We start from the raw sequence: 13,661 nt of genomic DNA on the forward strand, positions 1-13,661 counted from the left end.
CGCGTATTCCTCCAATCTGCATTGGTTCGACTGGTTCATGGGTTTTGGCTGGATTGTCCTGGGGTCGCATATAGACGGACCTCCCATCATTCCTTGAGCGGTCCATTCTTCCATTCTGCAGCCGGTGATCTAGCTGTACCATCAAATTTATATACTCTGCACACCTTTCAGGATGATTAACCACTTGGGCTAGCACATCTTTTAATTCCCCACACAAACCCTGATAAGAGCATGGTTCTCTTTTCTTCTGGCCAATTTGTCTGCACCATGAGGCGATTGAGGTTGGCGATATAGGTAAGCATGTGTTGGCTCCCCTGTCTGAGGGACAACAGTTCAATGTCCAGGGCTTGGCCTTGGGTATGTCTAGAAAACCACTTTTCCATTTCTAGTTAGAAATCCCCAAAGTTTCAGAGCAGGGGATCATCCTGGTTCACTAATGGTATCGGCCAGTCTGCTGCACTTGCTCCTAAATAGGAAAGTACGAAAACCACTTGTGGACTATTGTTTGGAAAGGCCCCCGGTCGGCACAGAAAGTGAAGACAACATTGATTTATAAATATTGCATATTTGTTTGGATCACCGGTGAAACATTCAGGTGGGGCTAGTGGCACTGCCCCCGGAAGCACCACCTGGACTGGTGGTGATGGCTGTGATTTAGGAGGTTGTGACATCCCAGGTAGCAGCACCTGTCCCGCGTGTGTCTGAAGCATTTGCCTTGCCAAATCATCGGTCTGGTCCCTTTGCAAGACACTGGTCTCTTGTCTGGAAGCATGGACTTCAGCCCGCTTCGCGTTCTGTTATGCTCACCTGGTCTCTGCGAGGACGTTGGGGCACGGTTGGAGCCCTCCCTGGATTCGGCTCTCTGGGATAGGTTCTCACCCCCAGCTGCTGCCAAGTATACTGTTCTGGATGCTGGTACTGCCCCTGTGGGAACACGAGAGGCAATAAGAAGGGTGTGGACTATCGTGACTCCTCTCGGACCTTTCGTGCCAAAATGAGGTAAGTAAGCGTTTACCTATATAGGCTCACCTGATATATAGTTAGGACAAGCTCTCCGTCCTGCTTCTCATCAGCAGGGGCGCTTCAAGAAGACCCAGTTACGTCACTGGTCCGTAGATGGGGTGGCCCAGGCTGGCTGTGACCAAACCACTTTGAAGGTAGGAGTCTTTATGATGATTATTGTTCATATAAGTATTAATGTCTTGTCACATGATTTAAGTTCGTACTCTTAATGTCTCTTTCTCCCTTATAGGTGATGGCAGCCCAGCGGAGCCGTTGTGTCGGTGGAGGACTTCAAAGTGTTCTCAAGAAGATAACCAGTTGTGATGCAAAGGTAAGCGCGAGATGTGATGGCGCGTGACCGTAGCGAATGTCTCTATTAGGTTTCTAACCTTATTTGTTCTTTCATCCTGCAGGTGCTGTCTGGTGACGCTTGGAGAAGAGTGGCGGTGCGCGGACCTGGAGGATGCCTGCGACCGCAATGACCCCTACACTTCGGAGTTAGTGTCCGAGCTGAAGGTCAGGTAAGGTGAGCAGTCGGTGGTTGTATTCCACGAGCCAGGTAAGTACGCCCTGGACGATCGCAGATGGAGTCACTGCAAGCAGGTAAGAGATGCTTCAGTGAAGATTCAGCTGGTTCTGATGGAGAAACCAGGTAAGTAGCGCCTCCGCAATGGTTTGGCTGGCTATGCAGGTAAGATGCTTATCCACAATGGTTTCACTGGACGACAGGAAAGATGTTTCCCCGCAATGGTTTTGCTGGCGGCTGGTAAGATGTTCCTCCGAGATGGTTGCACTGGAAAACAGGCAAGATGCTTCTCAGGCAGCGGTGAGCGTTCTGCTTCTTAGGCAGAATAACGCAAAGGGTAGGCCTGCGGGCGGGCAGGCTTAAATAGCCTGGCCCCGGCCACGCCCCCTTGCTCTGCTAGATGGTTCCACCCTGCCACTCCCAAATGATGATGCACGTGCAGCTTCATTGATTCCTATGGCCACGCCTGGCCCAAATGCATGTGGTTGACTGATGTGAGATGGAATGAGACAAGCCCAAAGGGCCAAAGGCACCAGGATTGGGTCCAACTGGACCCTTTAGGGGATGTGAACTGGGGTTCCTGGCCAGTGGCCATGACACAAACTAGTTCTTCCATTCAATCACAGTTTACAATGAGTTCTCTTCTAAGGGCATTGGTTTCCTGTCTGGCGGCGTGCACCTCGGCATGCAATTCCCCCAGTAACTGGGCTAATTGGTCGGTGGAGTCTGAGGCTTCCATGACACCCAGGCAAAGGTTCGGGAGTGACTTTGCATTCTGTTACGCTCACCTTTTCTCTGTGGGGACGTCAGGCGCTGATGCGTGGAGTGTCTGCTTCCCTGGTTTGAGGTGCTGCGTGACTTTTGTTCCCTGGACTGGCCTTGGGTGAGCTCCTACGTCAGGGGAAAGGGTGGTGAGTGAGACTGTCTGTGTCTGCCACCTGTGACCCCCACCCTGCTCCTTCCACATGTGTTCCCCACTCGGGAGCGCTCTCACCTTGTGTATTTGGTTGGTGGGCTCTCCTTCCTGCTTAGTCTCAGCAGGGCCGCAATGTCCTGTAGGATCCAGTTACTTCACTGACCCTTGTAGTCGGGTGGCAACCCAGTACTGCTGTGGTCGCAACTCGTGTTGCTCTGCTTGTTATTGTCCGTGTAATCCGTTGTATTGTATGTTGTCCGTGTTCTGTTATCTGTGTTGTCCTTTGCTGCGTGCCGCAGTCCGTGTTACTTTCACTGTTGTGGCTCGTGTCGCTGTTGTGGCACTAAGCCCTCCTCGGTGTGCGTTAGTTTGGTGCAACGCGTGCGAGCGGCTGAGCCAGTGGGTCAGGGTGGCCTGTCTTGTGTCTAGGGAGCCAGCACGAGCTCAGGTGCGGTTTGTGTGATCTGACATGTTCTTTCCTTCGCTTTTCCAGGTACCTGTGAGCCGTCGTGATGAATGAATCCGGTCGATGGAGACGGAAGAGGTGAGCAATGCCCGGCGGTGACAGGGCGCGATGAATGAGCTCAGCGGTTAACCTTGTTTTCCTTCTCGTGCTTCTGCAGGTGCCGTCGATCGATGAAAGCTGGAGTCCTCGTCAAACAACCAGGTCGTTGCTCGAGGCACAGGTAAGTCAGAGCAAGTGAGTATGCAAAGCCTGATGGTCTCTGGCTTTTCTTTGCAGGTTTGTGGAAGATTTCTGGCAGGAGTTCCTCGGAGAGCGTTACGCTGCTAACTGCAGAATAACGCAAAGCATGCTTTAGGGCTTGGGTGGGACTTATATAGCCAACCACGCCCTGCCACTCCCATTGTGCAAGTAATTCAAGAAGCTCTCTGCCACACCCATGATTGCAGACTAATGCGAAAGCTAATGGCTAAGAGCCACGCCCTTAACTGCAATTAGCACAGGCGTCAATCACTCCGTGGCAGACCAATTATACCTGTGTTTTCCTTGAGGTTAGCTCCATGAGCCTGGTGCCAGAGGCGCCAGGACTGGGTCCAGGTGGCCCTCCTTTGAGGCTTGATCCAGTCAGGGCCCTTAACATGCCCCAATGTTCCCACTGCTGCTGGGCTGGGGCGATCTGGTCTGCTCATCGTGACAGTATAACACGTGTATCCCACCCTTTTATAGGTGTTCCACAAGTCATTTGAATGATTCTGTCCCTGAACAAAATACAAGCTTGTCTTAAAATAATAAAATGTTGACATCTTCTCGACGGTAGGCCCTTAACTCTTGGTGAAAGTCAAACACAGCATGCTAATTCACCTTGTACCATGTCATGAACTGGTCTTTCTCCCTAGGCATCATGTATTGAACACTGTATTGGTCCTGGGTTGGAATCGGCCCCATGTAGTTTTGGTTAGTAGCTGTGTTGAAAAGATGGGGAAAGAAGCCTTTTGGACCGGGAAAACTAAAAGCTTTTGGAATCTTGCTGAATTTCATGGGCAAAAGGTTCAAGGAGTCAAAGTGTATCTGTAGAGCTACCACAAAGATTTCCATAAACTTGGCACCCTGGGTGATAAGTTTCACTTTAACTTTTTCCCAGTACCCATCATAGCATTTGCAATTATGTGCTAGAAAGGTATAGCCCACAAATTGGCTTGTTACAAAAGTGCTTACAAAAGCAGCCACACAGGAGTCCTCTGTAAATTCCCAATAGCTGTCTCCTGTTATATGTATGGCATAGATATAGTTTGGTTGGTGGGTTACATTCTTTTGACGGGCCTCCATGTCAATTACTATGTAATTCTCTTTTATTTTTAGGTCTACCGGCTCCCATGTAACACATGTGTTCGACCGTGTTAATGGAAACTTGGCACACCCTACAGATTATTCCGGTACAGTTATCACTCTCAGGAAGACATTTTTTTCAGTCAACACGCAGTTCGCACACGACTGCCCCCAATGCCGCTTTCTGAATGTCTGTCTTTAGACTGCTCCGAGACTTTGCGAACGCGTGACATTTGGCAAATATTTCCTTAAGCATTTGACATTCCTCTCGTAAACACAGACAACAGTGCTTTTGACAACTATCTGTTTGTTTTTGGAAATGTGTTGGCAGCACCGACAGATGTTTAGACCCCAGCAAACCTTTTAGATTTATTATACCATAGAAATGATAGTCCATGATCGTCGTGGTGTAAAACATGTAAAGTGTTTCTGGCTGCTTTAGTCGTTGGCGGGAAAATACTGCCACACCCCATTGTTAAAAAAAGTATCTTGATGGGCCTATCAAAATACTTCTCAAAGAGATTTTACTGCCCAAATCCTACTGGAGTATCCGGTGGATGCCCCAGCTCGGCGTGCACTTGCAGAGCTTTCGCAAGTATATTGCCATCTGTTGTGTTCTGCTGTTCGATAAACCTATGAGACTAGATGCCATATTGAGTTTTAAGGGCCTGTGATCAAGATTTAACAACCATCTATATGCCTTTGGATTTTATGATGTGGCTGTGCAGAATTTTGCGCAAAGGTTCATAGGCACCGCCGGAGCGTAGCTTGACAACTAACGCTACAATTTTTAGCGGCGTAATAAATAAAATCTCAGTCTTGCTCAGAAGAACCCTTTGCAAATTCACCAAAAACTGCAAAACCCAGAAAGTAGCATGGATTGATTGCCTTGTAAACCATGGTCTGTTTAAATCGGCCTCCATTCGTATTTGAACGAAATGTTTGGGCCCAACAGTTTCCAATATCTGAAGGACCAGTGTTTCCACAGCATCCGTTATGACTGTTAGACTGTGTCTCAGGAAGTGCAGGTGATTCAAGTTCACAAATCTAAACACCTCACATTGCCCCACAGCTGAGAATGTTTTATAACTTCTTTGAAGACCCTTTCTAAATAAACTGGTGGATCTGGTGTCTGTGGGGGTTAGTGCTTGTGGTGTGTTGGGCCGATCGCGTTTAGATATAGCCAATTGGGACTTTTTAAAGATTTTACATAGGTGACGCCTCAGAGCTCGAGATCTGGCCCATTTTAAGTTTTGCCTCCTTTTTTTGGGGGGTCTGTTGAAACAGGGAACCCCTGCTATGCTGCACAATTAGCCCAGCTGTAATATTGGGTCTGACACTGTGTTTTATATTTTAAGCTGTATCTGATCAGATGGTTGTGGGGGCTTGTCTTTGAGTGTTTCTGTTTTCTAATAGGCATGGTTTGCACGTAGTCATTAGTTGATAATCATACCTTTTTGTGCTCATCTGATATGTCTAGTATTTGTGGTATTTCCAGATCGGTTGTTAACCAGGATCTGATTTTACTAGGCCCCCCGCAAATGTTTGTGAAATATCGGTTGAGAAAACCGCAATGGCTGCTCAGCTGTTTTCAACAGCAGGGGCATTGTCTAGCACTGTAGCAGACTGCACCTCTATCAATCTTTCACAAGGTGCACCACAAGACCCTCCTGCAGCAATGTTATTGTGTTGAACAACCAGACCATCGGCTATCGTAATATATGCCTGCAACCCTATGGCTAATTCACAAGCCTCTGCCGCTAAGGCATTGGTATCGCACCTAAGATCCTTTAGAAATGTCAAAATAGACCCTTTCACATTTTCAATAGCACTTTGAACCATCGATTGTATGGTTTTAACAATGCTAAGTAATTTCATAATTTTGTTTCAAATTGGGCTTCCCCATCTGACTTTTGTGACTTTTTCCCATTCTGTTGGGGTCTGTTTAAGCTATGCTGCGTATTAACTCGATGCATGTCCTGACTGGTCTTATACATAGAACCACCGCCCGCAAAATGAATTTTAACTTGTACTCAAAGATCGCCAGTCACAGCGTCAAATGCATTTTTACATTTTATTATTAGCCTCTACCCCAGTTGGTTTTATAAAACACTTAAGAAATAATTCGCCAAATGCTATGTGGTGAGGCAACATTATCAGGCTTAAAATGTGATCATTCCATGAGTTGTTGCCAAAGGTTAAGAAAAATAGCTGTTTAATAAATGCACAGCCCGTCATAAGTATATTCACAGACAATGTCAGAGAAAACAAAGTGATTTTTATAATCACAATTTAGAAAACAAACTATAAATAAACTCTATGAAAACTTCTAAAATAGCTGATCAAAAAATGTGACATCCTTTCATCAGTAGTTACAGCCACGACCACGCTCTAACTCTATTTTGGTAAATACGACAGAACCCTCCTTAAATCAAATTTTTTTCGCACATACAGGTTGTACATTTTAACCGTTTGATTTGTTCCATCTCATAAGCGTCAGTGCCAAAAACATAAATGAAAAGGTACCATAGCACCAGGCATTTATTTTGCCTATCACCCTGTAGGCAGTGCTAAAAAGTTGTATACTTTAACACTCTAGATTAGTGTTCATTTGTACTCCAGGCCATCTAAATGTCACTCCCGGTTACTTGAGCGAAATACACTTCAAAACAATTCAACAAGTTTTTCTGTTAATAGCGAACCAGACTCAACAGATCTTTACAATTTTCATAATGAGAAATACTTGAGCATTAACAAACCATGTACAGATATCCAAGTGCGAGCTTCTCGGGTGAGGTTAAATCAAAACAGTGGTTAGCCTTTCAATCTTCTAGAAATTGATAAAACAAACACTGCTGTATCTGCACATCTCTATTTGACGTTTAAGCGCTACGTAAAAACGTAAAAATTAAATGCACAGCCTCCTCTACATAGCTAGAAACTGCAAATAAAAAACATGCTACACCTCTTAAAAACTGTATAAACCCCATGCAATATATATTACACCATAACTTTAGAGTTTATGATAATCACTCAACATATAGAAACCCATCACCCCTGTAAAAAACAATGGGTTGTCTTTTGTCACCTATCCCATGACACCTGACTTAAAAAAAAATAAAAGAACTCTGCTCAATGGGGCCTCAGGCAATCCAGCAGCCCATTAATAAATCAAAAGAACAAAAAATGCTTCAGGGCCCCCCAGACATTCCTCTGGCCCCTTGGATGAATCGGAAAAAGAACAGCTTCGATTGTCGGGGGGGGGGGGGGCGGGGTTGGGGGACCTCAGCCATTCCTTGCGCCCTCACGATGAACAGCCAAGATGACCCATCCTCGGGCCCTCACATTCTGTAGTGCCGGTTCTGGAGCTCAGAACCACTAGCTATAGCACCCCTTGATTGATATCTTGGTAGCAGCAGCTCCTCTGGTGTATAGCCCTTGGTGATGACACAGCAGTGGGCACCATCACCCACTCTATACCGTGTGCTTGCGGTTAGTGACAGGGTCCAAAAACCTGGGTTCTTTTTTGAGACATTTCCATAATCCTTGTTGCTGGGGCTCCTTAAAGTAGCCCAAAAGTCGTTCTCCATTGTTGGTGGCAACCCCAGGCCTTTGCGGCTTGAAGTCCCCTGAGAACCAGCGAATGGCATACTCCATAAATCCTTGCTACGCAGATCCATCCTCAATGATTGTGTGAACTCATCAGACAGACACATCCATGGGCATTCCTAGATCTATTTCCCCGTGGCTTGATGTTTGCAAAATTGTACAATCCATGATACACCTCAGATCCATGACATCAGCGTCCGCCGTATGTAAGGGACCACATACCCGCACAGTGCTGGGACAGCAAAGAGACAATGATGGTTTGTCGGTCCCCCAAGCGACATTGTCTGGCCCTCAAAACATCCACCTCTACAGGCTGCTCTTCCTGAAGAGGCCTGCTGCAGCATCCAATTGTTGAGACATTTCTGTAAAAGAATTATAACATATACAATCAGTACATTATAATGTTCAGCATATCTCTATTCAACAACATAACAACCAAGCACACCTTGAGCCCAAATATAACACACTGATTCTTGGCAGCCTTAAAACATTTCCACCACCAGTCTGATCTGTGACACATTAGCAGAATCTGCATTATTCTATAAAAGGCGCTAAATGTTGCAAATATATATTTTAAATTCATGGGCCACAGTTAAGAAAGCACACAGCACATGAGTCCCAAGAGCCCGAGGTCTAAATTAATATAATGTACTTCAAACAGAACATTGGTCAACAGGGCCAATAAAGCAGATAAGGCCCCATTTACAAACTGTGCTTTCCAACCAGGTGTCCTCCAAACTTGCATGAAATATATTTTTTGTGCACCCTATATTCAAATTACGGATCACTCACATTTGACAGACTATTCTTCACAACCACTAAATTATTCAAACACTACTTCAAAATACATTTGCTATAAAATAAAATGCCATGGGTCTAACATTATTCATTTCTGCTTCACTATGCCTATATAAAGGCCATGGCTATTAACTTTTTCAGTGTCTTTTTCTTTTAAAATTGAAAAACATATTTTAAATTTGTGGCACACGATTAATAAAGCATCCTGCACATATGTTAAATGTAGTGCCTTTGTGCATAATTTGTTTCAGTGTGACACTGCGCTTGCTGAACAAAAAAGTAACGCTTTCCAACTAGACCCAGAGTATTTAATACAGTCTACAGCAATTCTCCTGCTGCACACCTGTATTCCAATCTATATTTTCAATGCAAACACTACTTCAAAACACATTAATCTATGTATATCCATTCTTTCCTTTTTCAGTCAGAAAAGGGATTGCGTGTTTGACTTCTGTGCCGTGTCTTGAGAGTAAAACGGGAGAAAAAAACAACTCCGGTATGTAAATGTTTGGGTATAAACTCTCAAACAAGCACCAAGTCTGATTTTGAAAAATTCCTTTCCACCCTTGTGGGCCAGACCTTTTGATAACATGTGTTTCGGCGCAAGTGCCTTTTTCAAATCTGGGCGTTAGTTAGCATCTAATTCAATTAATCATCATTTAACACCATAATATAACAGAGATCAAGGGTTGGTGGTAGGGAGGATTTTGAGGTTTTGGAACACAACAGAAAAAATAAAGATGAAAAATAAATATAAGAGACAAATGGATAAAATAATAAATATAATAAAAGAGAACATAAACCACATATGCCTTATTAATGTATCTCTTACGTACCAAACATTGTGTGCACATCTGACATCATCTGATAAACTCATGTCCCCAGCCATTGGGCTACTGTAATCACAAAAAACATTCCTCAGCTCACATATTATATATGTGTTTGTTGAATAACAAGTCAGAATAATATCTTACCATCCTGGTAGTCTGTTCTCATTTGATTTGGCCCATGTTAATGGGATAATCCCACCTGTAAAAAAATACGCAATCGCAACTCTTGAACTGTCCTTGTTGCACTCAATATGCACACTCGCGCTTCCCATACAAAGCAAAGTTCATTGTGTTCATGTAGTCCCCCCATATTAGTGAAATAATCACATCTGCACTAAAATAACAATCATATTTTCAGAATTGTCCTAAATGGGTGCAAGTCATCCCTCATTCAGACTACTCACGCTTCCTGTACAAAGCACGGTACATTGTGTTAATGCTATACTACAATCGGATTAAGTCCTGTATTTCAATATAAGAAATCATTTACGAGAGACCTAATCTCTGTTTGGTCACATCGTAGGCCAGTAGCTTATCTGATAATTCTTTGTCCCTTCACGTCGTCACTCGTGTCTGATCACTAAGGTGTACGCCTGTTGCCTGGGTTACCTGGGACGCAAGTTTCCACATTTTGTAAACCCTGAGAAAGTTGTGTCATGGACACGTTATATTGGCCATGTGCTATTAATTTGGAAGGGAACACCTCAAGAACTTGATGAGTTCACTCAGAGAATCAATGCAAACGACTTTGGAATCTAACACACAAGAAACAGCAGTGAGACTGATATTAACTTTCTGGATTTTACAATACATGTAGTTGGAGACCATCTAGAAACCTACACATATGGAAAGGAAACCGAGATTAATTCCATACTTTATGCGACAAGTTGTCATTATGAACCAACAAAAAGAAATGTCCCAACAGGGGAATTCATTAGAGCGTGGCGGAACGTTCAGGACCCTCAAGTTTTTGACAATGCAAACTGTTAACACGACTCTGGCAAAGGGGATATGTTCTGTTATGTTACTTGGCATTTATATAGCGCCTTATGCATCATTGGTATGACCTCAAAGCGCTGACCAACAAAGAACATTATCAATGCACCGGAGGTTGCCATCATTAAGGATTCATAATCCGTTCATAAACTGGACTGCCGGGATAATATTGTTGGTGCCAGACTACTGTTTATCGTATTGTGTAACGCTTACCATCGCTCTGCAGGAGCGTAGGTCCTGGAAAGCCCTGACTCTGTCCCTTCCCTTGACTGGCTGTTGGGTGCAAATTCCATATATGGTATTATGGGGAAGTCCAGGCCAGACTGGCTGGAGCCTTCCCAATGACTATATGTTGTGGGTACACTCTTGGGGTGGGACCTGGGTGAATGTAGTGTGTGACAGATATACATTTCATGTTATGGGTGTCTGTTTTCTGGTATATGACACAGACTGAAACAGCTCTGTCCGAAATTGGTATGAATGCAGTATGGAGTGCTGAATGGCTGGGTGCTTCTCCCAATCCACATTCCTTGTTTTGAGTGTCTGGATGGGGAAGAATAGCCTGAATGCACTGTGCGCCTGATTGGCTGCCTGCCTGCATGAATGCCCTTCTGAATGATTGGTTGCCTGAGTATGACCCAGCAGAGTGAATGAGAGACCAAACAGTTTATCTGGGGACCTCTCAGTGATGGAAATTGTTCAGAAGCTAAAGTCAAAACTTGATGCTTGATCTCGAAGTCGAGCTGGAAGAAGGTTAACTGCTGTTTCTCTTCAACGCAATCTGAAAGCTGCCGTGCTGTCGAGGACTGATCTAAGAGAGTACCTGGCTAGGAGACCTCTTCCCAAGCTACGAGGGACCATCGTGCACCAGCTATACTTCACCAACACTCCATGGAAGTCGGTCATCGAAAAAGGCTGCCGACTGGAGATGGGGACTGCCGAGGAATCTGAAGTGAAGCGCCAGGACGTCGAGGCCATTGACAACCGCCAGCGTGGACTGTGGTTCGGAGGACCGATGTAATCTCGTTGACCGGAGCCCCAACACTCCATTGCCTAACAACACTTTGAATCAAGGACTCACTTGCTCATCACTGTCGACCGCTTTGTCCTGCCGGAGAAAGAAAAGATTGCTCCCACCACTGGAAGTCCTCAAAGACGCTGAAAAAGATCTGAAAGCCAGCCGTGGTCGAGTCCCGATCGCAAACGCAGATGACCCGACAGCCTTGCTGGGCCTATGTTATTCATTGACTCTTTGCAGCAACAAACTATCGTCGTCGAGGTGCACCGCATGCCTCATCTCTGCAGGACGTCGACAACCGATTGTTGACAAGCACTGCCAGGATCGAGGCTGCTGCCTTGATGCCATTGGTCGCCCCTTTTCTTCGAGGGATCTCGACGAACCGTGGCTTCTGCCTTAAAGGGAGTTCACTCAAGAAGGATCTGTCAGTGACCCGACGTCTAACTCTGCTAAACCGGGTACGTTGGGGGTAGTATTACATTTCTAGAGGAAAGTAAGACTCTGATGAACAATATATGGACTGTGCTTGTTTATTATATTAACAGGTTGCCCAGGTGGGGGGGGGGATACTCGCACAGAACTGTGCCTGAGCACAAAGTGTGTTATTGTGTGTGTATATAACTTGAACCTTAATTATATAAAGAACTGTTTTCTCACTAACATAGTGTGTGGACATAACTTTGTGGGTGCTTGGGGACTACACTATACTTAGTAACCAGCTTGCAACACCTCCTGAGAGCTTAAGCCTTGATTGCTTGTCCAACTTTACCAAATAGAGAATCCTGGCTGGGGTATAGATGGCAGAAGTACAGATACACCCCTCCAGGCTTTACACTGCCGACTGTGCCACCCTTCAGGGAGTCATTATTTAATTATTTAAGCATTTCTTTCTTTTTGTCTCTTTCATAATATATTTTGATATATTCATGCTATATGTGTGATACTTAAAGCACCCTTTACTTCCTGGGACATTCTAACCCAGATATGCACCGTGCCATGTGCACTTTTTACCCAAATATAAAGGTGCTATGACCTTGATTTCTGCAATAATAGAGCCATTGATCTGCTTATCTGTACTCAAGTGAAAGGGGGAGGGATAAGCACCCCTGTACAGACCCCCACTGGTCGATATTTGACCACTGGTTAATATACAACCACTACACCCTATCCACCCTCCCCCATATAGTGTACCCATGCATCCCTATCTCAGTCACCCCCCTCAATGTGGTGGTCTAACTCAACATGAGAGGTATCATAAAATAGACATTTCTAAAGATTCAACAGGGTCTTCAACCATATTGTATTTTCATCATTTAAGACATATATGTATCTGTTTTCTGTCAAAAAATCATTGCATATGTTTTGCCCACCTTTAACCTTTGTATGTACGTATCTTCAAAGAATAACTTTGTTTTGCTCCTGTCTGGAACCCACCCCCATTACCCAATTAAATATAAAAACATGCACAAGTGATTTCAGCCACCACAAGAATCGGGAGAGATCATTCCTTGTAGGAACCCACCAGCCCATTTTCTCCTGTTCCATCCATATGCAATGTTTCATTATTTGCATGCACTTTATTCCTTCCTCCCACCCCACGACACTTCCTAGTTTCCTGCCCTTTCCCCATACACATTTCAATTTTCATGCTCATTTTGTTTGCCTTCCATCGGCACATCTTCCACCCGATTCATCTTATTATCCTTATTCCGCGTCCAAGGACCTTCTTCATTCTTAGTCCAAATGTTTCATTTGTCCTTTGGGCTGCTTTGCAGCAAGTTCAAGGGCCACTTAATTCATAGGCCAGTCTTTTTGGATTTTTGGACTGTTTTCTTTGCGACCACGGAGAACTCTCAATCTTCTTTATTCACATAGAATAGTTGGTGGGGGGAGGGCATTCAATTGTTTCTGGGGAACACGAGGATGGGGGAGTCTTTATGAAAAACATATTCATCTTTGCCTTTTCCTGGCATTGCCCTTTTTTTTCATGGGCTTTTTTCTAAAAGATTGTATAGTGTGTTTATTTAATAACAAAGGAAAAATGTTCTCTGTGGTTGTCGTTCTTCATACCACTAGACTTTATGCAGTCTCTTTCTTTACGAAAAAAATAATAAAAGACGAAACATACGACATGACAAATTCAAATAAATGTTCAAAAAAATGTTGTGCTCTTCCAC

General features: G+C 44.5%; 1 long non-coding RNA gene across 1 annotated transcript in view; it reads right to left on the bottom strand.

Annotated features, from left to right (window-relative positions):
* Positions 1-6,293: 6,293 nt before the first annotated feature.
* LOC138480707 (uncharacterized) overlaps positions 6,294-13,661 on the bottom strand; it is a 121,538-nt gene continuing 114,170 nt past the window's right edge. The window contains exon 2 of the long non-coding RNA XR_011274118.1: positions 6,294-8,204. This is a non-coding gene — a long non-coding RNA (uncharacterized lncRNA). The remainder of the gene's footprint in view (positions 8,205-13,661) is intronic.

Source organism: Ambystoma mexicanum, chromosome 5p (genome assembly GCF_040938575.1).
Source record: "Ambystoma mexicanum isolate Mex_15411 chromosome 5p, UKY_AmexF1_1, whole genome shotgun sequence".
NCBI lineage: Eukaryota > Metazoa > Chordata > Amphibia > Caudata > Ambystomatidae > Ambystoma > Ambystoma mexicanum.